Genomic DNA, 25,697 nt, shown 5'->3' on the forward strand with positions numbered 1-25,697 from the left:
TTGGAAACAAGACAAATAAGATTTGGTTTGTAATACTTCTCGATCTTAGTATGCTTCTAATTCACAATGTGTTACTGTGTGTGGTAGACAGACTTCTAAGATGGTGTTCATACCTTTGTGTAATCCTCTCCTCTTGAGTGTGGGTTGGACCTTGTGACTTGTTTCTAAAGAACAGAATACATCAAAAGTGATGGGACTTAACTTCCATGATTAAGTTACCAAAGACTTCGACTTTCATCTTTGTAGGATGCTCTCTCTTGCTGGAAGACTCTCTTGCTTTCTTGGCTTTCTCACTTTGATGAAGCAAGTTACCATGTGAGAGAGACCCATGTGGCAAGAAATAAGGGCGGCCTCTGGCCAACAGCCAGCAAGGAACTGAACCCCTCAGTCCAACAACCCACAAGGATTAAATCCTACCGTCAACCACATAAATGAGCTTAGAAGTGGTTTTCCCCAGGAGTGCCTTAAGATGACTGCAGCCAGCCAATGCTTTGATTGCAGCCTGTGAGCCAACACTGAAGCAGGGAATGCAGCTAAATTGCATCTGGTTTCCTGACCCGCAGAAGCTATGAAGATACTAAATTTTATTGTTTTAAGACACTACATATTGGGATTAATTTGTTACACAGCAGTAGATAACTATGATAATTAAAGCAAGTCTTAATTTTAACATGTATAAGAAATTAAGAAATGAAATACAACCTTACTCTGGAAAATATAATAACTACCTTGAACAAGGTATTGATAAGCAACCTAGATATTTATTTTGCTTTGTATGACATTTCACTCCTTTCTTTTTCAAGATTGAAGAAAAGAACACCTTTTCCTTGAAAACGAAATGGAAAACTAGCACTGGATTGAAAAACAAAACGTAGTGACTTTACAAGTTTCCAGCATAAATTATTTCAAGCTTTATGCACTGAGCCTTATGCTCAGGGTATGTCAGGTGGCAAGTTTTGGTAAATGTTTCCGTTAGTGTTTTCTTTTTGCTCTGCCCCAAATGATATGAATTTGTGTTTGGCCTTCATGATAATTCTGTCGGTAGGTTTATACTACAGGCAAATGGCAATTAAGCAGAAAACAATTAACGTAAGAACAAGAGTGTAGACGGTTTTGGGCCTAAGTACCTTGAGCTGGTGATCCATCTTGTGGGCAGCTATGCATGCATGTGTGTGGGAAATCCTCATAGCAACAAGAATTCATATTTTATGAAGATTTCATTGTAATTGTCCTTAGAAATTTTTCCTCACATCTCATGTTGGAGGAAAAGCAATAAAGGGGATTCCTCCACCTCCAATACAGAATTATAGTCTGGTGATACTAAAATGATGATTGTCTAGTTACCCTTATTTCTCACAAATCTTGGGTCTTACAAATAAAAATTTCGGTTTGCCAATTAGCTTTTACTTAGCTTTCTAGGGTATGATGAAATATAATTTCTAGTATGACAAGCTGCATATGGAGGAGTAAAAAGCCCACAAGAAGTAAGAATAATTTAATTTTCCACCAACAATAGGCAGTAGCTTGCAGTGGTCTTTGCCTCATATTGATTTTTAATAAATATGAACGCTTCATGGTTGGAAACATTTATCCTGTGCTATTTGTACCAGATTCATATTGTTTAACAGTCTTACTCCATGAACTAGATGTTTCCTAGGAGATAACTGTTATGAGTGAGTTATTAAGATAACCTCACAGGAAAAATAAAAAAGAATAATTGCTCTTCAATGATGACACTTTGTTTAATGGGGCAATATTTTTTTCTTACAGAGCCCAGTGATTTCTCGCTAAGGGTAATGATTGTACACAGCAGAGACGGAGCCTGACATCAGTTATTTTCAAGGTACAAGGGGTGGGAAGTTTCTCCCCAACATCAAACATAACTGACAGTGGAATAAAACTGCTGCATGGGGCTGGCTTACTGTTTTTTACTTTCGTTTTTGCAAACTAATCTGCACAACAAAATACATATGAATAGGGAACCTGGGCTAAGTGTCCAGAATTTGGTACAAAAATATACATATGTAGAGGAATAATATGCCTTTGCCTTACTTATGATTAAGTAGGCATTTTTCCTTCTGCTATCACAAGAAACATTAATATTTATCTTAACAGTTATATAATTTTTTGGATTTGTTAATATCTGCTCATTTCAGGAAATTTGGAGAATACAAAACATACACAGATATGTAAATAAAAATAACCCATAATCCCATTGCTCAAAGATAACTATTGTATTATTTTCTGGCATAAAGCTGTGCATGTATGTGTCCAGCTTTGCCATTTACTGTCTAATTTTAGGCAAATTACTGAATTTCCCTGTGCCTTGGTTGCTTGGTCTATAAAATGGTGAAAATAGTAGCAAATAGGATTGTTGTAAAGATTAAATAAATGTGTATACATGTATGCCTGGCACATGATAAGTAAAAGCTATTATTCTTATGTACATGTAGTTTGAAATTGAAATTATACTATACATATGGGTTTTTAGACTTCACCAATATTTCAGGAAAATTATTTCTAGTTCATAAAATAATATTTTACAATATGGTTTTAAATGGCTAGATAGAATTTGTCATATGTATGTATCACAATTTATTTAACAAATTATTTTTTATTATTAGATGTGTAATTTCTCTCACTATAAATAATGCCATAATCAATCTCCTTTTATCTCCATTTTTACCACAGATGTGACTCATTCTTTAAAATAAAGATTACATTGAAAATTCTTTAGTCAAACAGCATTTATGATTTAAAGGTTTTTTTGCAAATATTGCCAAATTGCTCACCAATTTATATGTCTTATTGGAAATCCATGAAAGTACATCTTTCTTAAATCCAAACCACACACACACATGCACACACACAGTCTTATTTTTCTTTCTCCTCAAAAAAACCAAACCAAAACCAACACCCAAACCAAAATCCTATAACAATTTTATATGGGTAAAAATCCTTTTTATTTTTTATTACTAATGAAGCTGATTTTTATGTGTCTATTGATAATTTCGAATTCTTTTATTTTGGTCTGGGTTACCATTTTTGAAATCTTTCTTTAGTTGCCTTTAGATAGAGATTTAGAGACACTGATAAATAAGAAGAAAGGAAGTATTCTCTTTCTATATATTTAATTAAGTACAAATAGCCAATGTCACAGCAACCTGCTACTCTGTTAAAACATAGGTAAATTAAGTTTCAGAAGTTGTCAGTTTAATTAGAAGCTGACAAGGGTGATTAAATCAGTTGATGTCTGAGCTGATCTAGTTTAAAAAAAAAAAACAAAAACAAAATGTAAATAGAAGCTTTACTTGACTTGCTTCCACACGAGGGCTCTCAATACTGCTAAACTTCATTTCTAAAACTTTTCTTTTTAGAGTAGATGTGAACATGAATATTTCCTTAGTACTTAGTGAATTCCATTTTCATGGTCAACTACCTTAGTCTTTAGGAATGTTCCAATATTCTATGCAAAATATAATGTAAAGCAAAATGTCACAGATGATGTGACTGACAACATAGAAAATCCAAGAGAATCTACAGGCAGACTATTAGAATTTAGATCAGTAACTTTGCTGAATATAACAATCATTACAGAAAATCAATATCATTTATATATACCATTAAAATCAATTACAATATGTGATTTTAGAAACTCATTTAATAGAGAAAAAAACTGTATATCTAGAAATAAATATCACATAAGTCATTCTTTTTTTTTTTTTTGAGGAAATCTTATATCTTTACTGAAGATAAACCTAAGTAAATGGAGAGAAATACATACAGTGTTGTGGGGAGAAAGACAACACAGAAAGTGTTTCTATTTTGCCCAAATTTATTAATAAATTCGATACTATTCTAATAAATCTAAAAGTGCTTTTCTTAGAACTTATTAAGAATGAAGGGCAAAGATCAGTCAAGACAAATTTAAAGGAGAAGAAAAAAAAGGAAATGGAGTAGCTATTTGCCCCACCAGATTTCAATACTTATAAAACTATTAAAACAGTGAATATTGGTACTAGATTAGGTTAATAGGCCAAATTGAATAGGATAAAAAATCCAGAAAAAGTTCCATTTTTATAAAACTTGTAGAAGGATAAGTTTTCACTATAAATTAGTGGAGAAAAGTTGACTATTAAATATATGGTGCTCAGATAAAATCACTGTTTTTATGGAAAACAGTAAAATAATATTCCCAGCTTATACTTTATTTACACAAAAATTCCAGGTGTATGAAATGCAAATATTAAGAAACCCAAAATTCTAAAGCTTCCATGAGAAAAATAGAAGATAATCTTTATAACATCAGAATAATGAAAACTTTCTTAAATAAGACACAAATGTACAAAATACTGCTTAATTTCTTTGTGACAGAAGACATCATTGAGTGTGAAGAAAGTCACAGGTTTTGGAGAAGATATTTGCTAGGAATAGATCTGATAAAGATTTAGTACCCAAACACACATAAACAAAATCTACACCTTTATTAAAAGAAAGATATCTCTATCTATCTATCTATCAATCTATCTATCTATCATCTATCATCATCTATATCATCTATCTAATCTTGTCATCCATCCATCCATCCATCCAATCCATCCATCCATCCATCCAATCCATCCATCCATCCATCCATCCATCCATCCATCCATCCATCCATCCATCCATGAATCCATCCATTCTTCCACATCCTTACCTATGATTTGGGGAAGAAAGCTGAATAAACACATGAAAATATGTTCAGCCTCACTGGTTGTTCCAGTCAGGATCCACTCAGGAGACAATAATAATACCAACAATTTTAACAAGAAAACTTTAACATAAAGAATTAACTAGTAAAAAGTGGCTAACTACTAAAAGAAGTTAAAAAGGACCCTTAGGGATACAGAAGAAACAAATGCAGAAAATAGCTACTACTTCTAGGCTGCAGGGGAATAAACAAGAAAGGAATTAAGAATTTAGAATACTCTGGTATCCCCCTCCCCTAAATCTACCAGTGGGAAGAAGAATCTCACCAGAAGGCATGGGCTGGAATTGGCCCATAGGTGCTTCCAGCCAGGTGGCTGAGAAACTTGCCAGAGGGCATGGGCATGTTGGAGAAGGACCATGCATACAGCTGAGGTGGATTTGCTACCAGGCCTCTTGCACATCAATTTGTTGGCTACTGTGCTGAACAGGAAAAGCACTATGGATTGAGGAAAGGAAACCCCTTTATGCTATGGTTTTGCACTTCATTCAGTGGCCTCTGTTGACAGAGACCAACATAAAAGGACAGATGTTTATGGAGCCTTGTTCCAGTATGACAGAGCAGGACAAAGAAGGGTGGATTTGGAGGCAAGAATCAGTAAATTGATAACTTTAATCAAATTAACACTGTTAATCAGAAAAATGCAAACAGAAGAATAAGAGGATATCTATGACCAAAATTAAACAAGTGATAATAGCAAGTATGTAAGAACAATCATACATTTCTTGTGATAATGAAATCAACAAAGCTAACTTGAATAACAATTTGACAACCTTGAGCAAAGCTGAAGATGTGCATATTTTATAGCTAGCAATGCTACTTCTAGGTACATACAAGGGAAGAAATCTGGCACATAGCACAAGGAGATGTATACGAGGATATTTATCACAGATTTATTTTTAATGACCAAATATTGGACACAACCTAAATGTCTATTGATAGGCACATTATACAATAAATTGTGACTTTTCCATTGGTATTTTAACTATGCAGCAGTTTGTAAAAATGAATTAGACCTACAGATATCAACACTGATAATTCTCAAAAACAATGTTGAGTGAAAAATGGAAAGTTACATAAGGCTTTTTTATTATGAGATCATTTATATAAATTTTGATAACAGATAAAATAACACTCAGTATCAGGGATCAATAAAATATCCTCTAGAGGGCCTGATAATATTTTGGGCTTTGCAGCCCACATACATTCTTCTTTGTTTCAAGACTTTAAAAATATAAATCTATGCTGACTTATGGGCCATATGAAACAGGCCATGGCTGGATTTGGCACACAGGTTATAATTTGCCAACTTCTGCTTTCTATTGTTTATGCAAACATAAGCATGTGGATGGTAAGGCTGTATAATAACTTCACAGTGGTGGCAACTTCTCAGAAGGCAGGGAGAAAATCAGACTGGGAAATTATGATAGAATATTAATATTTTCTGGCTTTGGGAAGTGAGTACATACATATCTCCTGTTATTTTTCTCTTTATTTTTATGTCTATTTAAGGTATTTTATAATTAAACATAATTTGAAAACAGTATAATAAAAACCATGGGCATGTATAATTTGCAGATTAAGACTAGTAAATTGCAGGTATTGTCTATTGACTAGTAAATTGCAGGTATTGTCTATTGTCTATTGACTTAAGCAATAGAATTATTTTCTAATTAATTTTTAGTATTGTTAATATTTTTTCTCCAAATTATTTTTACTCTTTTTTTCTTCTTCTATTTTTATTTTACATTGCAGAGGTACATGTATAGGTTTGTTACATGGATAAAGTGCATGTCTCTGAGGCTTGGTGTATAAATGATCCTATCACCCAGGTGGTGAGCATAGTAATCAATAGCCTTCCAAACCATGTCTCTCTTATAACCTCCCCTCTTAAGTAATTCCCAGTGTCTATTGTTCTCATCTTTGTGTCCATGTGTATTCAGTGTTTAACTCCCACTTATAAGTGAGAACATGCAGTACTTGGTTTTCTGTTTCTGTGTTTGCTTAGAATTATGGCTTCCAGATACGTTCATGTTGCTGAAAAGAACATGATTTTGTTGTTATTTATGGCTGTGGAGTATTTTATAGTGTATGTGTACCACTTTTTCTTTATCCAGTCCACTATTGATAGGAAGCCAGGTTGATTTCAAATCTTTGCTATTGTAAATAGTGCTGTGATGAACATAAGAATGTGTGTGTCTTTTTGGTAGAACAATTTATTCTCTTTTGGGTATATATCCAGTAGTAGGATGGCTGGGCTGAATGGTACTTCTAAATTCTTTGAGAAATCTCTAAACTGCTTTCTACAGTGGCTGAACTAATTTACATTCTCACCAACAGTGCATAAGTGTACACTTTTCTCCACAACCTCACCAGCATCTGTTGCTTTTTGACTTTTAATAATTGCTATTCTGACTGATGTGAGGTGGTATCTTGTGGTTTTGATCTGCATTTCTCTAATGATTAGTGAGGATGAGCATTTTTTCCATATATTTGTTCACTGCATGTATGTCTTCTTTTTAGAAGTGTCTGTTCATGTCCTTTGCCCGTTTTTTAATGGGATTGTTGGTTTTTTGTTTGTTGAATTGTTTAACTTTCTTATAGGTTCCAGATATTAGACATTTGTTGGATATATAGTTTGTGAACATTTTCACCCACTCTGTAGGTTGTCTGTTTAATGTGCCAATAGTTTATTTTCCTGTGCAGAAACTAGTTAAATTAGGTTTCGCTTGTCAATTATTGTTTTGTTGCAACCGCTTATGGAGACTTAGTCATAAATTATTTGCCAAGGATGATGTCTATGATGGTATTTCCTACATTTTCTTCTAGGGTTTTTTGTTGTTTTAGGTCTTTAAGCTAATTTTTGTATATGATAAAAGGAAAGGGTACTGTTCCAATCTGCATATGCTAGCCTGTTGGTATAACATTTCAATAAATTCACTATTTACTGAATAGTGAATTATTTCTCTCATTGTTTGTTTTATCAACTTTGTTGAAGATCAGGTAGTTGTAGGCAAGTGGCTTAATTTCTGGGTTCCTAATTCTGTTCCATTGCTCTATGTGTCTGTTGTACCTGTAGCCTGTTTTGGTTACTGTTGTCTTGTAGTATAGTTTGAAGTCCACTAGTGAGATATCTCTGGCTTTGTACTTTTTGCTTAGGATTGTTTGGGTGATTTGGGCTCTTTTTTTGGTTCCATATGAATTTTAGAATAGTTTTTTTCTACTTCTGTGAAAAATGACATTGGTAGTTTGATAGGAATAGCATTGAATCTATAAATTGGTTTGAACGGAGTGGCCATTTTAACAATATTGACTCTTCCTATCCATGAACATGGGATGTTTTCCATTTGTTTGTATTGTCTCTGATTTCTTTCAGCAATGTTTTGTAATTCTTGTTGTAGAGATTTTTCACCTCCTTGGTAAGATGTATTCCTAGGCATTTTATTCTTGATTTGGCTCTTGGCTTGGTTGTTATTGGTGTATAGAAATGCTACTGATTTTTGTACATTGATTTTGTATCCTGAAACCTTACAAGATTCAGGTTTACAGATTTTTGTCATTTATCGGATCTAGATGCCTTCCGGTGGAGTCTATGGGGTTTTTCTAGGTATAGAATGATACTGTCTGCAAACAGAGATAGTTTGACATCCCCTCTTCCTATTTAGATAGTTTTTATTTCTTTCTCTCACTTGACTGCTCTAGCAGGGACTTCCAGTACTATGTTGAACAGGAGTGATGAGAATGGACATACTTGTCTTATTCCAGTTCTCAAGGGAAATGCTTCCAGCTTTTGCCTGTTCAGTGCAGTGTTGGCTGTGGCTTTTTTATGTGTGGCTCTAACTATTTTGAGGTATGTTCCTTCAATGCCTGATTTGTTGAGAGTTTTTACCATGAAGGGACATTGAATTTTACCAAAAGCCATTTCTACATGTCTTGAGATGATTATGTATTTTTTTAAATTTTAATGGTCTGTGTGGTGAATCACATTTATTGATTTGTATATGTTGAACCAAAAGCCTACTTGGTCATGGTGAGTTAACCTTTTTTTGTGCTGCTGGATTCAGTTTGCTAGTGTTTTGTTTAGAAATTTTGCATCTATATTCATCTGGAATAGTGACCAGCAGTTTTGTTTTTTTCCACTGTGTCTCTGACAGGTTTTGGTATCAGAATGTTGCTATTTTCATAGAATGTGCTGAGGAGGAGTCCCTCCTCCTTGATTTTTTTTTGGAATAATTTCAGTAAAGTTGATACTAGCTCTTTTTTTTTTTTTTTTTTTACATCTGGTAGAATTTGTCTATGAACCCATCTGGTCCAGGGCTTTTTTTTTTGGTAGGCCTTTTGTAACTGATTAATTTTATAACTCATTATTGGTCTGTTCAGGATTTCATTTTCTTCCTGGTTCAATCTTGGGAGGCTATGTGTTTCCAGACATTTACCCTTTTCTTCTAGGTTTTCTAGTTTGTATTTCATATTAGTCTCTAAGGTTTTTTTTCATTTGTTTGTTTGTTTGTATTTCTGTGAGGTTGATTACATTGTCACCTTTGCCATTTCTGATTGTGTTTATTTGGATCTTCTCTCTTTTCTCTTTACTAGTCTAACTAGCAGTCTATATACCTAGTTTAATCTTTCAATAAACAACTTTTGGTTTTGTTGATTTTTTTGTATGCATTTTTGTATCTCAATTTCATTTGGTTCAGCTCTAATTTTGGTTATTTCTTTTTGTCTACTATCTTTGTGGTTGGTTTGCTCTTGTTTTTCTAGTTCCTCTAGGCGTAACATTAGGTTGTTAATTTGGGATCTTTCTAACTTCTTGAGGTGGATATTTAGTGCTATAAACTTTCCTCTTAATACTGCTTTAGCTGGGTCTCAAGGATTCTGATATGTTATGTCTCTGTTTTCATTAGGCCCAAAGAATTTTTTTGATTTGTGCCTTAACTTTATTCTTTACCCAAAAGTCATTCAGGACCAAGTTGTTTAACTTCCATGTAATTGTATGGTTTTGACAGATCTTCTTGGTATTGATTCCTATTTTATTGTTCTGTGGTCAAAGAGTGTGATTGGTATGATCTTGATATTTCTGAATTTGTTGAGACTTGTGTGCATGTGCAGATAAGAATGCGTATTCTGTTGTGTTTGGATGGAGTGTTCTGTAGATGTCTTTCAAGTCTGATTCATCAATTGTAGAGTTTAAGTCCTAGATATTTTTTGTTAGTTTTCTGCCTCAATAATCTGTCTAATGCTGTCAGTGGGAGGTTGAAGTCCCCCATTATTATTTTGTGATTGTCTAATCTCCTTGTAGATCTCTAAGAATTTGTTTTATGAATCTGGGTGCTCCAACATTGGGAGTATGCGTGTGTATTTCAGCTATTTGAATCTGGTTAAGAACCATTGCTGAGGAGCTAGTGTGATCACTTGAAGGTAAGAAGACACTGATTTTTAGAGTTGTCAGAGTTCTTGGACTGGTTCTATCTCATTTGTGAGGGCTGATGTTCCTTTATTCTTTGAAGCTACTGTCCTTTGGACAGGACTTTTTGTTTTTACGTTCTTTATTGCTCTCAAGTGTTTGACTGTGGTACAAGTTGGGTATAGTTGAATACTTTTGTTTCTGGATTGTGTATACATATAACATATATATATATAGAGAGATATATGTATATATATTATATACATATAATATATATAGTGTATATATATTTTATATATATATATAGAGAGAGACCCCAATAGACCCCCAGTGTGTGTATGTGTGTGCGCACACACAAATATTTCCTGCATTTGCATGTGTATTAGTCTGTTTTCATGCAGAAAGAGGTTTAATTGGACTTACAGATCCACATGGCTGGGGGGGGCTCATAACCATGATTAAAGGCAAGGAGGAGCAAGTCACATCTTATGTGAAATGGCAGCAGGCAAAGAGAGCTTGTGCAGAGAAACTCCCATTCTTTAAAACCATCAGATCTCATGAGACCCATTCACCATCATGAGAACAGCACGGCCCCCCTGATTCAGTCATCTCTCACTGGCTCCCTCCCACAACACAAGGAAATTATGGGAACTATAAGATGCGATTTGGGTGGGGACACAGAGCCAATCCATATCAGCAAGTTTTCTCTAGTGAAATTGAGAAAATTTTTGTGAACTGTATTCTCAGATATGTTTTCCAAGTTGTCTGTTCTCTCTCATTCTCTTTCAGGAATGCTGATGAGTCATAGATTTGGTCTTTTTACCTCTTTACACAGTCCCATTTTTCTCATAGGTTTTATTCGTTTTTAAAAATTGTACTTTTTTTTTCTGCCTGTGTTGCTTCAAAGGTGTGGACTTCAACTTCTGAGATTCTTTCATCAGCTTGATCTATTATGCTGTTAATGCTTCCAATTATATTTAAAAATTTCTGTAGTAAATTTTTCATTTCCAGAAGTTCAGTTTTGTTCTTTCTTAAAAAGGTTATGTCATCTTTCAACTTTTGGGTCATTTTACTGTTTTCCTCAGATTGGGTTTTAACTTTCTCTTATATCTTCATGAACTACCTGGCCATCCAGATTCGGCATTATATGTCTGAATTTTCAGACATTTCAATCTGGTTAAGAACCATTGCTGGGGAGCTAGTGTGATCATTTGAAGGTAAGAAGACACTTCGGTTTTTAGAGTTGTCAGAGTTCTTGCACTGGTTCTTTCTCATTTGTGTGGGTTGATGTTCCTTTATCCTTTGAAGTTACTGTTCTTTGGATAGGGCTTTTTGTTTTTATGTTCTTTATTCCCCTTGAATATTTGACTGTGGTACAAGTTGGGTATAGTTGAATACTTTTGTTTCTGGATGCTTTCAGAGGGCCAAGGCTTAGCTCTGCACTCCTAGGCTGTATGCTCTAACCCTGGGTGGCTGGGACCAGGCCCATGGCTTTTTGTTCTTGTCTATTGAGGTTTAGCCCCAGCTGGGATGGAGGGGCCAAGGTCCTACCAGACCACTGGCAACAGTGGTCTATCAGGGGTGGCAGAGGCACTGTGGGCAAAAATTGCTCTGGCAAGGGCAACAGGGGCTTTGCAAATGACAAGCACGGTGGTAGGGAGGTTGCAGAGTCACAGGCAAACACACTCTGGTGGGAGTGGGTGGAAGTCTCTGGAGAAAGTGCTATGGTGGTAGCCACTGGCAAAAGCACTCTGGTGGAGTAGCTGAGGCTATGCTGCATTTAATATTACTTATATAAATACATATATTTAAAATTAAAGCTGCATTTTTTTATTTGTAATTTCAGTTTGTACTTGTGTTTCATAATATTTAGGAAGACATAAGAGACAAGCTATTTAAGAAAACAAAACATGAAGTAGTAATTACGTGAGGTTTAGAGATAAAATTTTTTGAGGTAGATATTGCCTTTGAAATGGAGAAAGATGAGGTAGGCATAATTTTAGGGAAACCGGTCTTTTAAAATGATGGGTTTACATTTTGGGACATGAAGTCCAAAACTAATTCTCACCTCATGAATTTGTAGGATAAGGAATTTGTTTCAATTCTTAAATTCTTGCAGGGAAGCAGCAATAGTTAAGACTAAACTTCATGACAGATTTTAGCTAATTGGTAGTAGCTGTGTGCATTTAAAAATACCTTGGGATTCAGTTGTTTCTGTTGTTGGTTTGGTAATGATAAAATTCTTGTCACAGAGAGCAGTGCTCTACAGAAATGCCAAGGTGATAGCCATATTCTCTTTTCAAATGGGTGGAATTCTTAGGTTTCTATTATGTCTTCATTGAAGGTCGCAGAGCATCTCTCCCTTATGTGCAATGTAATGTAGTCTAACATTAAAAATGAGTAGTCTTCTTTTAATTTTAATTTACCGAATATTTTATTCCAATATCTTTTGTGGAAGTCATTTTAAAGATGATTCAAAAAATAATGACCAAACCAAAAATAAAGATCATTATACAAAGGCTAGTACATGTTTAAGGAGGTCAAAAGCTCTTTAAAAACATTAATTAAAAATTGTTGCTCTCTAGAGAAGTAAATAAATATTATTTTTCTTCTGGAGCAGTAATCTTCACCAAGTAGAGGGTTGTGCTGGTTGGAACCTTAGCTCAAAGTCAAATGGTGAGTCATTACCTAGGATGCACAGAAAACTCAAGGTTCTTTTTCCTGTTCTCTTGCTAGGCTACTGCACAACTAAGTCTCTAAGTGCTAATTAAGTAAATGAACCAAAAAATTCAAATAAAAAACAAGCAAAGAAACAAAAAGGCGAATGAACTCTAGAACTATGATGTTAATCTTTATAAAGCATTTACTTTATCATAAGTAAGGATATTCACCTAGTTTAACCGTGATTGTCTTATTACCCCTAGCTTTGACTTACCTGAGTGTAGTTCAATGATGATGATTATTGCTAAGTAACTTTTAGGCATTCTTAGTTTATAATATGACACGTATAAAATATCTTTAGCTTTGGGGGAAAATGCTCTAGAAATATGAAGTTCATTCAGGATGATGAAGCGGGTAATACAGCTACCGATGTAAATGTATGGCTCACTAACAGCGTGTGCACGGTTATGTTCACAGTAAAGTAGAAGCCATTCTTAATAATGAAGTTTACCAATTTGCATAAACTCTTGAAAAATATGGTTTTTTAGAACAGTTTAAAATGCAGATCATCACATTTCAGAAGAAAATGGTGATTTTTTGCAGGTTCTAGGATATACAGTCAATAATCATTCAGCAATATTGCAACTCAGGGAGCTATATAAGAAGTCTGTTTAAAAATTATAGGGTTTGCAACGTAGAAAAAGGAAAATATTAATAAAACATTTTTGGTTGGTAATGGAAGATTTCATGAGACTGATAAATGATGATCACCCTCTAAAGCTGATGAGCCAGATGAGTTGATTATTAATATATTAAATATTAAATCAATAGGTTTTCATGTAGGGGCTTCATTCGGGATTTGTTTTCCTAAATATGTGTTACTACTGCTCCAACCAATTTTAAAACAAACCCTAAAATCCAAAGAGTAAATCCAAGAAAAGCATCTGTGTTAGAGTACGATTTAACAAATTTCCCTTGGTAATCAATTTCATGGAATATTGCTGGGCTGGCATCGTTGTTCTTCTAGTGCTCCTGAGAATATTGGAAAGACAGGAAAGCTACACTTAGTGAATGGTTATAATAATAAGTTTAATTAAGATAAAACAACATTAATTAAATGGTTTGGCTATGATGTTGGCAACAACTCTTCCTTTATCCTGCCAAAATCATAATCTCTTGAGGGTGTCTGTCAGCTAGCTTAGAATAGCTGAATGTGGGGAGTTTTACTTTCAGGCTTCCTTGAGGAAGGTGTGCTTTCCTCTTGTTCAGGCAATTTTTCTATGTATTTAAGACAATCACTCCTAAACCTCTTGAGACTGGAAAAGTCCCACAGTAACCATCTCAACTTCATACTTAGCCAGAATTCACAAATGTAGATTCTAGATTTCTAAAGACACATGGAATTAATTAAGTCCACATGCGTTCTCATTTCAGGAATGCCCTCTATGAGATTGTTCAGAGATGGATCTTGTATTAGTCGGCCTTGCTAAAGTAACAAATAATCCCCAAACATATATTTCCTGTTTATTTTAATATCGATAGCTGTGGCCCTGCTTCACATATCTTGTTCTAGGACCCAGGCCAAAGAAGTAGAATAGATTTGGGACTTGTTGGTTTTGTGGCATGGGGAAAAAAGCAAGAGAGAGATGTGAAAGTCATGATGCCTCTTAAACCTTAATTGTAGTATAAATCCTTGCTACTCAAAGTTGTCCTGATAGCTAGCAGCTTCAGCATTACCTGGGAGCTTGTTAGATATACTGCAATGCATCTCAGGCCCCAATCTAGACCTACTGAATATGAATTTCATTTTAGCAGGATCTTCAGGTAATTTGTAAACACATTAAAGTTTCAGAAAAACTGGCATGTAAACAGGCCCTGACAATCATTGATCAAAGCACTTCACATGGACAAACTCCATATGGGTCAAGGAAGCACACACCCACAGAGAGACACTGCAAGTCACATGGCCCTCGGTAGGGATAAATAATCCTCTTTCAGGAAAGGAGCAAAACACTAGAAACTAAAATACAATCTACAGCCCCTAAAGCTTCTGCTTGTGACAAATGGAACCAGTTATTTATTGAGGCAACTCATTTTGATTATTGAACATATTCGTTAATTTAGTTTTACTCATTGATTCTACTTTGGTTTTCTGCAGTGAAGAAAACATCTACTTCCTGGTCTATGTAACATTTATTCAATAATTTGAATGCACTCCCTATGTCCTTCTTCATTTATCCAAGTATTATCCAAGTTAAACAGACTTTCTTTCTTCAGCATTATCAGTTTGTCTAGCTCATTATCCTGGTATCCCTGCGTGGTAACCACCTACTCAGGTTGGAGATACTAGAATTGAATCTGATATTTTGTTATCTGCCAAGCATAAAGAAGAATAGGGACATTTAATCTTTGTTGATCACGATATAGTGTTTGTAATCTAAGTTTACCTTGGTCTGATGGTTAATATTAGGCATCAACTTGACTGGATTGAGGGATACATAGATGGCTAGTATCGTTTCTGCGTGTGTCTGTGGGATGTTGCCAGAGGTGACTGACATTTGAGTCAGTGGACCGGGAGAGGAAGATTCACCCCCGGTGTGGTTGGGCACAATCTAATCAGCTGCCAGAGCTGCTAGAACAAAGCAGGCAGAAGAACTGGGGTAAGCCGCTTGCTAAAGCTTCTTGTTGTCTCTCTACCCATGTTGTGCCAAACACTTGGCTTCTTCTGCCCTTGGACATCGGACTCTAGGATCTTTGGCCTTTGACTTTGGGACTTTCACCAAAGACCTCTTGGGGATTCTCAGGCTGTCGGCCTCTAACTGAAGGCTGCAGTGCTGGCTTTCCCGGTTTTGAGGCTTTTGGACTTGGACTGAGCCACGCTACCAGCATTTCTCTTTCCCCAGCATGTAGACAGCCTATTGTGGGACTTTGCTTTGTAATCATGTGAGCCAATCCTCCCTAATAGACTCATATATGTTGGTTCTGTCCGTCTGGAGAACCCTAAATAACACACTTTTTCTTTTGGTAGAGATGGGGATCTCACTGTGTTGCCCAGGCTGGCCTTTAACTACTGACCTCAAATGATCCTCCTGCCTGGGTCTCCCAAAGCTCTGGGATTACAGGCACAGCCACCGTGCCTGGCCCTTGCCTTGGGTTTATAGCAGTTGTGTCATACTGTTAGCTCCTAGTATGTTTGTGCTACCATCTTAGGACTTTTGAGCTGCTGTCAAACCTTCCTTTTCCAGTCTGTATCCAACAAACTGATTAATTTAAATGAATATTAGGGCTTTACATTAATTCTTATAAATTAATCTTGTGATGTTGATTCATTCTTTTGGAAATTGAAGATTTTTAAGTTCCCAATTTCACTAGGTCATAAATTAAATATCCTACCCAGTGTCAGTTAATGTATGGATACATTAAAAGCCTGCATTTGGGGCAGAAGCATATCCTGTATATGAAGATCTGAAACTCAGTAGATTTCTTGGTACTCTTTTTTTAAAAAAAGAAATTCAAAATACTTTATTTTTCCAAATCTCACAAAATCATTGTTAAGACTCTGCTAAATGTTTTGAAAGTGACCCTTGGGTGTGAGGGGCCCTGAAAATTAAGCATTATTAGTTTTATGATAATTCTTCCACTGAACTTGGGAAACAGTAAATGAGAAATCGAGGAGTTAAGTGTAACATAGGAGGATGACAATGCATTTATTAAAATGATAGCTCTTGAAATGGCAGTACAGGAAGAATATGGGTAGAGACGATTGAAAATGAGTTAACCGACCGGGCTCAGTGGCTCACGCCTGTAATCCCAGCACTTTGGGAGGCCGAGGTGGGCGGATCACGAGGTCAGGAGATCAAGACCATCCTGGCTAGCACGGTGAAACCCCGTCTCTACTAAAAATACAAAAAATTAGCTGGGCAAGGTGGCGGGCACCTGTAGTCCCAGCTACTCGGGAGGCTGCAGCAGGAGAATGGCATGAACCCTGGGGGGCGGAGCCTGCAGTGAGACGAGATTGCGCCGCTGCACTCCAGCCTGGGTGACAGCAAGACTCTGTCTCAAAAAAAAAAAAAAAACAAAATGAGTTAACCATCAGTTGAAATTAGGAACCTGAGTGAAATGAGCAGTTGAAGTAGGATTAAAACTCTGTCCTCTCATATCTTTCAGATTATGAACTAAAATGACAAACCCAACAGGACCATTTGAAAATTCAGTCTGCAGGTACCAATTAATAAAACCAGTAGGAATATGTAATACACATGCACACACATAAAACCAATAGGAATATAACACACACACACACACACACACACACTTCCCTCTCCTCTTTCATTCATTTAGAGTTCTCTTACTTACATCAACAAGTTTCCCGTCAAGCTTATATTAGCTCTACTTCATACAAGACAATTTGTCTCTTGCCAAAAGTCTGTTATTCCAATGCCTAAATTTTTCTTAAAAAACACACATATTCTGTTTCCATTGCTTTAATTCCATTTATAATGTATTTTTTACTAGATTAGCCAAAGATTTTCAGAAAAATAGAACCAATAGGATATGTGCCTATCTGTCTGTCTGTCTGTCTGTCTGCCTGTCTATCTATCTATCTATCTCTATTGCTATCTCTATCTCTATTTGTCTCTACCTTATCTATCTATCCAGAGAAATTTATTTTAGGGAATTGGCTAATGTGGTATGGAGGCTGACAAGTCCACAGTCTTCAGGTGTGGGGTGGCAGTCTGGAGATCCAGGGAAAAGCTCAACTGCAGTTCAAGTCTGAAGGCTGACTGCTGGCACAACTCCTTCTTGGTTAGAAAAGGACACTCTTGTCTATTAAGGCCTTTAACTAATTGGATAAAGCCCACTACATTATGGAGGGCAACTTACTTTACTCAAAATACAATTTAAATGTTAATCTTGTCTAAAAAAACACCCTCATCCAGAATACTGTTTGACCAAATATCTGAGCACTGTGGCCCAAGCAAGTTGACATATACAATTAACCAGCATATTTACAATGGAAGAAGACTTGAAAAGCATTTGTGTCCCCAAGTCATGTCTGCTACTCAGAACTTCGAAGCCTTGAGAGCCGTGTTCCACATTCCTTCCAAGATTTTCCCAGATTCCCTTTATGAAAATGAACCCAAAGTTTTTCAGAGTTTCACAAGACTCTGAAATTTCCATAATGTAGGGAGAGGTCATCTGGGGAAATCTTTTTTTTCTAGGGTTCAGGCCATGATATATATAAAACCAAGTAATTAGTGGAAGAGACTGAGACTACTCTGGTGTAACATTTCTGGTGATCTTTTGTCAATATTATGTTGAGAGGTCAAGGCATCAGTGTGTGAAAGTTCACCAAAGTGGGTGGAAAGCCTACAATGATTTCTTCTAGTAATTTCATAGGTTCAAGTCTCAGATGTAAGTCTTTAATCCATCTTGGTTTGATTTTTTTGTATAATGAAAGATAAGGGTCTAGTTTCATTCTTTTGCATATGGCTATCCAGTTTTCTCAGCACCATTTATTGAGGAGACTGTCTTTTTCCTCGTGTATGTTCTTGGGCCTTTGTCAAAAATGACGTGGCTATAAATGTGAGGATTTATTACCAGGTACTCTGTTTCTGTTCCATTTGTCTATGTGTCTGTTTTTATGCCAGTACCATGTTGATTTGGTTACGATAGCCTTGTAATATATTTTGCAGTAAGGTAGTGTGATTCCTTCAGCTTTGTTCTTTTTGTTCCATATTATTTTGGCTATTTGGTGTCTTTGGCAGTTCCATAAAAGTTTTAAAATTTTTTTCCTATTTCTGTGAAGAATGTCATTGATATTTTCCTAGAGATTACATTGAATCTGTAAATCGCTTTGGGTTGTATTGTCATTTTAACAATATTAATTCTTCCAATTCACAAGCATGAAATAGCTTTCCATTTTTCATGTGCCCTTCTTAATTTCTTTCATTAGTGTTTTTATAGATTTTCATGTATAGATCATTCCCTTCTTTGGTTAAATTGATTCCTAGGTACTTTATATTTTTTGTACCTATTATGAGATTACTTTCTTGATTTTATTTCTTTTTGAGACAGAATCTTGCTCTGTCACCCAAGTTGGAGTGCAATGGCGTGATCTTAGCTCACTGCAACCTCCATCTCCCAGGTTCAAACAATTCTCCTGCCTCAGCCTCCCAAGTAGCTGAGATTACAAGCATGCACCACCACACCTGGCTAATTGTTTTGTATTTTCAGTAGACAATGTGGTTTCACCATGTTGCCCAGGCTGGTCTCAAACTCCTGATCTCAAATGATCTGCCTGCCTTGACCTCTCAAAGTGCTGGGATTACAGGCGTGAGCCACTGTGTCTGGTAACCTTGATTTCTTTTTAAATTGTTTGCTGTTGACATACGTAAATATTATTGATTTTTGTATGTTGATTTTGTATCCTGAAACTTTACTGAATTTGTTTATCAGTTCTAATGGTTTGTTTTTGGTGGAGTCTTTAGGTTTTTCTAAGTATGGAATTATTTTGTCTACAAACAAGGCTAATTTGACTTTTTCTTTTCCAACATGGATGCCCCCCTTTTTTTTTTCTTACCTAATTGCTCTGACCAAAACTTCCAGTATTATGTTGAATAAAAGTAGCAAAAGCAGGCATCCTTGTCATGTTCCGGGTCTTAGAGGAACGGCTTTCAATTTCTTTCCATTCAGTATGATGTTTGCTGTGGGTTTGTCGTATGTGGCCTTTAATAGGTTGTGGTATGTTCCTTCTATGTATCATTTGTTGAAGATTTTTATCATATAGGGATGATAAATGCATTGAATGCTTTTTCAGCATCTGCTAAAATGATTATATGGCTTATATTCTTGGTTCTGTTAATGTGATGTATCGTGTTTATTGATTTGCATATGTTGAACCATCCTTGCGTTCCTGGGATGAATCCCACCTGATCATGGGGAAAGATCTTTTTAATATTGTTGTTGGATTTAGGCTGCTAGTATTTTGTTGGGGAGTTTTGCATCTATGTTCATCAGAAATATTGGCCTGAGGTTTTTGTTGTAGTTATTGTATCCTTGTCTTTTGATATCAGGGTAAGGCTGGCCTCATAGAATAAATTTGGAAGTATTTCTTCCTCTTCAATTGTTTTGAAGAGTTTGAGTAGAATTGGTAATATTTCTTCTTTAAATGTTTGGTAGAATTCAACAGTGAACCAATTGGGTTCTGAGCTTTTATTTGATGAGAGACTTTTTACAACAGCTTCAATATGATAACTCATTAGTTTGTTGAGGTTTTCTATTTTTTCATGGTTTAATTTTGGAAAATTGTATGTGTTTAGGAATCTATTTCCTCTAAGTGTTCCAATTTTTGTCATATAGTTGTTCATAATGGTATGTAATGAACCTTTGTATTTTTGTGGTCTCAGTTGTTACATCTTCTTTTTCATTTCTGATTTTATTTATTTGGGTCTTCTCTCTTTCTTTCTTAGTTAATTTAATTAAAGTTTATTGATTTTGCTTATCCTTTCAAAAAAACCAACATTTGGTTTGGTATATCTTTTATATGGTATTTTAGTCTTTGTTTCATTTATTTCTGCTCTGATCTTCATTATTTCTTTCCTTCTACTAATTTTGGTTTTGTTAGTCCTTATTTTTCTCATTCCTTGATCAAATGGTTAGATAGTTTATTTGAAGTCTTTCTACTTTTTTAATATACACATTTATTGTTATAAACTTCCCTCTTGGTACAATTTTTGCTGTATCCCATAGAGTTTTGTATATTTCTACTTTAATTTGTTTCAAGAAATTTTTAAATTTCCTTCCTAATTTCTTCATTGATCCATTACTCATTCAGGAGCATGCTGTTTAATTGCCATTTGTTTACATATGTTTTGAGGTTCCTCTTGTTATTGGTTTCTAGTTTTATTTCAGTGTGGTCAGAAAATGTACTTGATAAGATTTCTACTTTTTTGATTTTGTAATTTATTTTGTCATCTAAGATATGGTCTATTCTAAAGAATGTTCCATGTGCTGATGAAAATAATGTGTATTTTGTAGCTATTGGGTGGAATGTTCTATAATTGCCAGCCTCTTTAGAGCTAATGTGTAGTTTAATGTACTGCAATCTATCTCTCCCTTTATATCTATTACTGTTTGCTTTATATATTTGGACCTCCAGTGTTGCGTGCATTAATATTTATAATTTATATCCTCTTGCTGAATTGACTCCTTTATCATTATATTGTGACCTTCTTTGTCTCTTTTTCAATTTTTGATGTGTAGTCTATTTTATCTGATATGAGTGTAGCTACTTCTGCTATTACTCTTTTTTGGTTTCTAGTTGTAGAGGATGTCTTTTTCCACCCCTTCACTTTCAGTCTATGTGTGCCTTTATAGGTGAAGTAGGTTTCTTGTAGGTAGAATATAGCTGAGTCTTGTTTATTGATTAAGCTACTATATGCCTTTGAATTAGTAGAGAATTGAGTCAATTTATATTCAGTTTTGTTATTGATAAGTAAGGACTTACTACTGCCATTTTGTTGCTTGTTTTCTTGTAACTCTTTTCTTCCTGTTTTACTGTCTTCCTTTGTGATTAGATGATTTTCTCTGGTAGTATGTTTTAATTCTTTGTTTATTATTTTTAGTGAATATAATTTTTGCATTGTGCTTACCATGAAGCTTACAAAAATATCTTATAGATATAAAATGTTATTTTAAAGAGACAACTTATACTATATAACAAAGAAAAGAACAGAAACAAACAAAGACAAAACACTGAATTCTACACTTTCACTCTAACCTCCAGATATTTTGACTTAGTTGTCTCATTTTGCATATTTTTATACTGTCTTCTCTTAGAAGGTTTCTGTAGCTATTATTATTTTAGATAGAGTTGACTTTTGGGTTTCATACTGGAGTTATAAAAGGATTGCATACTATACTTATACTATTAGAGTATTCTAGGTTTGTATATGTACTTAATATTACCCAGGGGGGTTTATACCTTTGAGTGTTTTCTTTTTGCATGTTTGTGTTTTTTCCTTTTAGATTGATTAATAAATTTCCTTTAGCATTTCTTGTAAGATGGGTCTTAAAGACCATCTTGTAAGAATGGGAAATTCTCTGTTTTTGTTTTTCTGGAAAACAGTTTATCTTGCCTTCATATTTGAAGGATAGTTTTACTAGATACAGTAATCTTGGATGGCAGGTTTTTTCTTTCAGCACTTTGAAAATGTTGTCCTACTCCCTTCTTGCCTGTATGGTTTCCATTGAGAAGTCTGTTGCTAGATAAGTTGGTACTCTTTTACATGTCATTTCCTTCTTTTTTCTTGTTGTTTTTAGGCTCCTTTCTTTGTCTTGACCTTTGAGAGTTTAATTTTTATGTGCCATGAGGTAGTCTTATTTGGGTTGAATCTGTTTGGTGTTCTCTGACCTTCCTGTACCTGGATATTTTCCTCTTTCTCAAGTTTTGGAGAGTTTTGTGTTATTTCTTTGAATACAATCTCTCCCCTTGCTCTTGCTTAACTCCCTCTTGAACACCAGTAATTCTTAGATTTGGCCATTTGAGGTAACTTATTATATAATTTTGTAATTTTTAGGTATATTTTATAGGCCATCTTCATTCCTTTTTATTTTTTTCTTTTGTATCCTTTGACTGTGTATTTGAATCTCTTTTAAACATTTCTCTGATAAATTTCTGAATTGCTTTTCTGTGTTATTTTGGTGACCACTGAGTGACCATCAAACTTGAAACTGCTGTTTTGAATTCTTGGTTAGAGAATTCACATATTGTAGTCTTGTTAGAGTCAGTCACTGGTTCCTTTGTCTGTTTGGAAAGACATGGTTTCCTGTTTTCTTCTTTTTTTTTTTGTTTTGAGTGTCTTTACATTGAATGCTTAGTCATTTTGTCCAGTCTTCTCTATCTGGCACTTTTTTTTTTTTCATGTGATGCTTAGAGATTTTTTTTGTTTGCCTCAGTTCTAGTAAACAGAGTGCTGTCTGCCCCCGAAGAGGGAGGTTCCAAAAAGGATGTCCCAGTAGTGTTGGAAGGCTAGCTAGGGATTAGTGCCCAGGGGACCTGTGGAATCACCTCCTGCAGTAATATGCTGCTGCTCAACAGCCACTCTGATTTGGTGTCTCCTTTGACCAAGTAACAGGGCAGAGTTTCCAGGTCTGGGGATGGTAGCCCTGCCTCCTCTGTTTGTTTCTGGCTGTCCTCAGGGACATTTCTCTCTTCAGGCACTCCTGATGCTTCCTGTAGATTGAGGCAGAGACAGGTTCTGATCGGGAAACCAAGATGATGGGGAAGTTGGCTGTTTACCTCAATCTCACTTTTTCCAGTGTAGAAACCATGAGTCAGAGGGAAATTTTCTGCATATTTAGTGCTGGGCAGACTGGGGAGAGAGGCATTGTAGATACAGAAGTCTCATTCTCTTACCATCTGTTTGGAGTTTTTTCATTTCTCTGTGACCCTGGGAAATGTTTCCTCCTCATATTTGAGCTCTGGGTTATTTCTGGTGATAATTTTAGCACTGTATATTTGCTTTTGGTTTTCTGTAGGGAGTGGGAGAGTTAAGCCAACTTGTTTCTACACCACTATTTTGGAACTGGAAGTCATCACAAAGCCTTTTTGTGCTCTACTTTTCATGCTGACTAGACTGTCATTTCATCTTGTTGCAATATTTTATTTTTGACACGACCATACTAGTACATGTCAGAAGAGGAACATTTACTTCTTTAGCTGACATGTGCAGTACTTTCCCTTTATCCATAGAGGATATGTTCTAAGACCTCCAGTGGATGCCTGAAATTCCAGATAGTACTGAGGTACACACTATGTTTTTTTTCCTATACATACGTAAACCACAAAGTATCTGAGACAAAATCAATTTAGAACTGTATTTTGTTAAGGTTAAGTACATGCCCAGGAGAGAGGTCTGTGCATTTCTCCAAAGATGATTTTGAGGGCTTCAGTATTTAAAGGGAAAAAGTGGGCTGGAAGGGAAAGAGGGAGGGCATGGTCATGTTACTGAATCCACATGGTGTCAGAGAAAAGGAGCAGGTAGGGGAATAGTCAGTTATGTTTTCATCTCATACTCAATAAATTGGCATTTTACGTAAGATGCAGTGAACACAGAAGAGGTATGTGTGGAGATATTTAACCTTTTATCTGTAGCTATCTGCTTAGGAACAAAAGGAAAGGCAATTTCTTGCATGACTCAGTTTTCAGCTTAACTTTTTCCTTTTGGCATAGTAAATTGGGGTCCCAAGCTTTTATTTTCCTTTCACATATACATACCTATGATAAAGTTTAATTTATAAATTAGGGAAAGTAAGAGATTAACAACAATCAATAATAAAGCAGAACACTTAGTATAGTGGAATAAAAGCTATGTGAAGGTAGTCTTTCTCTCTCAAAATAATTTATTGTACATATTTTCAGACCCTGGCTGACCATGGATAACTGAAACTGTGGATAAGGGGGGACTACAGCACCCATTTCAAAGACTATCCATGTTGCTCTGTGAAGGTACTCCTGGTGACCAACCTTGGTCCAGATTTCAGAACTCTGCAGCAACAACCTCTTTACAACAATGAATTCTGTATCAAATAGATCTCTGCTCAACAGCCCCAAGTCACTTTCCCTTGCAGAAGATCTTCATTCAAACAGAAGTTTCAGAGAGTTCACATTTCTTTAAAAGTGGTGGAAAATACAGTTGGATTTAAATGCTCATGTCGAATTCTATTATTTGCCACTGCGTGGTTTAATTTCTAAAGCTACCTGCCATGTGCGGCTTGTCTCTGTTGTGTACTGGTTAAGTATGCAGGGTCTCCAACTAGGCTAAGTCACCCTATATTCTGGCTTCATCATTACTTGTGAAACTTAGGCAGATTACTGAACCTCTCAAAGTCTTAGCTTATTCCTCTGTAAAGTGGGCATCATGATTGCATCTACCTCATAGAATTGTGTGAATTAAATAAAATATATATAAAGCATTTACTATAGTGCATAGCACATAGGAAGAACTCAGTACATATTAAAAGCTATCGTTTTATTATTAGATATAAACATATGCCTATATTCCTTTATGTACAGCATATTAGGAAAGAGCATGGGCTTCAATGCAAGGTCCACATTTGCTAGGTATGTGACCTAAGAAAAGTTCCTTAAGCAGCCTGACCCTTAGCTTCCTCATCTGTCTAATGGAGAGGAGTAGGTACTTTATAAGGTAGCAGGAAATAATTTGAATTATCTTAGATAATATACATAAAGCACTTACTGAAAAACTGAATAAGCATTGCTATTGTTATTCTTATTATAAAGTTTTCCTCTCTGGATTCATCTAACTGTGATAGTTTTCTCTGTAAGCATGTGAAGAGCATATGACTTTATTTCTGCAAATATCACATGCTGAATTGCATGGTTTAACTCGTTATACGTGTATCCTTCCCTCCCTCTAGGTTGTAAGTCCCTGGATGAAAGCCTTTATGTTAACATTGCCATCCACATAAATTGCCCTACACATATATTCATTTAATACATATTTGTATGTGGTTATGGGGTTCATATACTATATAAATATGAATGCTTTGAGAATCAACAAGTTTTGCCAAATGACTAGTAAAACATTCATTCATTTAAGATACATATTGAGAATGCACTGTGTTCCAGGCACTGTTTTAGGCTCTGGGGCTATCACAGCAAACAAAGAGATTTTATTTCAAAGAATAAGGGGTGTATTTTACTCTGCAGCAGTTTGGTGTTGAGCACATGCTGGTGAAACATGAAAGTGGAAAGATGGGGATGAAAAAGTTTCAGTGTTGAGATAGTGAGGTAGATCATGTGAGAGGTCAAAATGTTGATTATGTTGTAGAGAGAACTGAGATATTGTTCCTTCAGAT

General features: G+C 35.4%; 1 long non-coding RNA gene across 1 annotated transcript; it reads left to right on the forward strand.

Moving 5' to 3' along the window:
- The first annotated feature begins 801 nt into the window (after positions 1-801).
- Positions 802-24,280, forward strand: LOC134732606 (uncharacterized). Its single transcript, XR_010115923.1, has 3 exons — positions 802-937; positions 1,771-1,843; positions 24,238-24,280. It is a non-coding gene; the product is annotated as an uncharacterized lncRNA (long non-coding RNA).
- The last annotated feature ends 1,417 nt before the right edge of the window (positions 24,281-25,697 follow it).

This window comes from Symphalangus syndactylus, chromosome 2 (genome assembly GCF_028878055.3).
Source record: "Symphalangus syndactylus isolate Jambi chromosome 2, NHGRI_mSymSyn1-v2.1_pri, whole genome shotgun sequence".
NCBI lineage: Eukaryota > Metazoa > Chordata > Mammalia > Primates > Hylobatidae > Symphalangus > Symphalangus syndactylus.